A 3935-nucleotide genomic window follows, 5' to 3' on the forward strand; every position below is an offset into this window, starting at 1 on the left:
GGGATGGCGCGGGGCAGGGGAGGTGGGGGTGGGGGGGGGGGGGGTCAGGATCAGTTCCAGGTACAGACTTACATTTAAAAGGTCCCTAATAAAACTTTGGCATTTAAAAAAAAAAATCATTTTTTTTGACAAAAGTCTAATCTTCTTTCAGTTTATAGCTAAGGTTTTTGACATGTTTTTTTTTTGTCCAATGACAGAGATCCGTTCTGCCACAACATATATTCAAATTTAGCAAACAAATACAGTGCATTTACAAATAAGCCGCTAACAAGTACCAGCTACTAGAATATTGCACTTGTGAGTGGCTGTAGTGTGAAGAGGGTAAATATGATTATATATGTGTAAATAAATGTCAATATATATACATACATATATTTATATATGTATATTTACATATATACATACATATATTTATATGTGTATATATTTATATTTACATATACATACATATATAGCTGTATATGTATGCATATATGTATATATATTTATACATATTTACAAATACATAGATACTACAACAGTGGATATGGATTGTAACCTGATATTGTGTCATGAAATTCCATTCAGTCTCAATGAACCATAACAAAAAAAATCGGAAAAATATTACAGTGACAAATACACACTGTCAGTTGAAACAATATATAAGTAAATATATGTATATAAATATATATAAGAGCTCTAAATGATTTCCAACGAGCCAACTCAGATGTTCTCAGAAAACTTCAGGCCGGACTTGTTAAACAGCCAGTAAAGTTCAGTAACAGTCGTTCACGGTGCTGTTTGGTTTCATCATTGGATTTCTGTCAGTAAAGGAAAAGCAGGCACAGTCACCGGGGGAGCATTAATGATTGATCGGACTCTCAGTGGCACAGGCACTGGAGCGAGCTGGATGGTGTATGTGCTCTAAATGACTGTACATTTATATATATGTGTGTGTGTGTGAGGGTGAGGGTGAGAGAGAGGGGGAGAGAGAGAGAGAGCGTAAGCATTGAAACCGGTGAGAGTGGGTGAGACCACACACCACACAGTGGCACACTGTACTTACTACTGAAGGAAAGAAGTCAGAGTCCAACACAGAGACACATTGACTGAGAGCGTGTGCTGTCTGTTAACGCACACACACACACACACACACACACTCAGACATGGAAAAAAAAAGCTTGTACTCCTGACAGAAAATCTTCAACTTCAGAGAATTTCTCTTCTGTTTTCATCAATAATCATAAAAAATTGCTCCAAAAAAAATCCAAATAAAAAAATAATCTCAGCTCACTGATGCCTGGTAATTCCAAAATAAAACCTCCTAAACCCCAGAGATAGACAGCATGTGTGTGTGTGTGTGTGTGTGTGTGTGTGTGTATTTACCTCCACGTTATCTCCACACCTGTGTATCAGCAGTTAAATCCCCGCCGTGGTTAAAAGAAAAAAAAACCCCGGCTCGTGTCCTTCCACGGTGTCCACCGGGGGGAAACCCTGGCATCAGTGAGACGTCTCCTGCGCTCCAATAAGAGGTTTGACTCCAAACACACACACACACACGTTACAGCACACACTCACTCATGCTGCCTTCCTGCACGCCTGAACCAGACTGAGGGCTGAGTGGAGGGGTGTGTGCACGCTGCCTGAGTCTGAGTCTGAGCCCGCCCCCTTCTCTCTGACTCTGCAGGCACTCCTCACCCTGCACTCCTCCCTCTCTCCCTCCCTCCCTCTCTCCCTCCCTCTCTCTCTCTCTCTCTCTCTCTGCAGTTTCACCTCCTCTCTCCTGCCAATTGACTGCCAGCGTGTGTGCTGGGTCTGTGCCTCCCTCAGCCTTTTACATTTCCACAGTCTTCTTGATAATTGCCGGCTCCCTGGCACCGAAAGTTCAGCACAAAAAAACCATCGACACACAGACACAGCTGTGCTGCTGTGAAAAGCCTTTTTAGACACAACCTTCTCGTCTCGCCAGGTGAGACGACTTTATTTTTTTTTTTTACTCATAGCCACAGAGCACGTCCCTTGTTTTCAACATAATAATTTATATTATATTAATCCTAGCAGATATATTGTTAACAGGACACTCCTAGCCAAGCACCAAGCACGAGGTTCCTCGGAATCGAACGCACGACTCTCTGCTCTCTACTTCCGAGGAAGGCGTGCTAACCACTACACCATGGAACTGACATCGTCATTCAACATCATTCATTGTGACGTTCCAGAAACCAGTTTGAGACGAGAACCTGTTCCTCGTGGAACCATTTGAACCATAAGTGTCGTCACACTGTAGAATCAAGCCAGGCTTCCACGGAATCTTCAAACCCCAACATTAAAAAAAACAAACACTTCCTAACACCTCCAGTGAGGACTTGTTTCTGTTTTGCCAGATGAAACTATTCTAACTATTTCTAATCCAAATACTTCAAATACCTCTGTAGTAAATCACTCACCCAAATATTTGTCCCACAGTGACACAGACGGCTGATCCAGCTCCATTGTGTCCCCCTGCTGTTGTTCGGGGGTATTTAACATTTATAGGGGCAAACATGTCAGGACAAAGGGCGGCGAGGAAAACAGATCCGACCAACAATAGGATCTGACAAGGTCTCCGCGGGGGACGGGGGGACGGAGGGGGGAGACGGCAGCTACGGACACAAAGTTGCTAACGTACGCGCACGGTGGTATGTGTGCGGAGAAGACACGTTCACAGCAGGTCTGTTCCAGTGGCACTCGGAGTGAGACATTTTAGAACCTGACGCCTCCAGGTCCTTCAGTCCTCAACAGGACGCCACTTCTGTCTGTCCCTGTGAGGGGACGGTCTGTGGACAGTCTGTGGACAGTCTGTTTATGTCATTAGCTGCTTGTTTGTTAAAGACAACAGAACATGATGTCAAATTGAATGATCCTATTTAGAGGAAAAACTGCAATAAAGAAGTGGAATAAAGAGTGGAAAGAGTTAATGTTAATTTTTTTTATTTAGAGGAAAAACTGCAATAAAGAATGAGTGGAAAGAGTTTTTGGTGCTTTAAATTATTTAAATGTGAGTAGAATGTGTAAAACTGATACTTGTCTCAAATATTCACATCTAGTCTCTAGTCTAATGAAGAAAATCTGATACTCATATTTGGGTCAATAAACCTACAGGTCAATGTTTCCTGGAGTTTTGAATCAACTGAGACGAAGCTTCAGCCTCACAGACAAAAACCAGTGAAACCTTAGTCGTCTTGTTCTGTGGCTCCAGGTCTGAATACGAAATCTAAGCTAAACTACCAGTGAGACAAGGTTTTCTACCAGCCCAGAACTGACGGGATTTGGCCGTGACACTTTTGGGTCGACTAAAAAAACACATTTCAAACCACATTTATTCATGTTTGTGTTCCCAACACCTTAGAAAGCAAAGGTCACGTCCTGGCAGGAAACGTGACCATGAAACAGGAAAGCAGCCAAATCCTGAAGGATCTCTCTCAGGATCCTGCCACCTCACGCTGTCACGGGGCCACAGGAGTGTGGAGTTTAAAGTCTGGTCCCGGCTCCAGTGACGCGTTGGCACAGGCAGAAAGCAGAGCAGCTAACAATAACAGCAGCAGGTGGACGACGAGGCCCGGAGCATCATCTGGATACTGTGAGTTTCTTTTTCTTTTCCCTCCGTCTGTGATTATGTGAAGCAGTGATTTTGTTACTTGAGCCCGACAGCCGGCAGTCAGAGGACGAACAACAAAAACCCCAACGCTGGACGACGACGACGGCGGCGACGTTTCCTTCTGAATCAACACAACATCTGTGGAAGAGGCAGCTTTTTGTCTTCTCAGTGTCTGCACACCTGAGATACCAACCACCCCCACCCCCACCTCCACACACACACATACCCCTGCTCAGCACAATGGACTCCACCTTTCAACCCTTATCAGACGTTATTATCACAGCGGGGCCTGTGTGGGCGGGGGCGGTGGTATCAGAGG

This window comes from Cynoglossus semilaevis, chromosome 19 (assembly GCF_000523025.1).
Source record: "Cynoglossus semilaevis isolate Cse_v1.0 chromosome 19, Cse_v1.0, whole genome shotgun sequence".
Taxonomy (NCBI): domain Eukaryota; kingdom Metazoa; phylum Chordata; class Actinopteri; order Pleuronectiformes; family Cynoglossidae; genus Cynoglossus; species Cynoglossus semilaevis.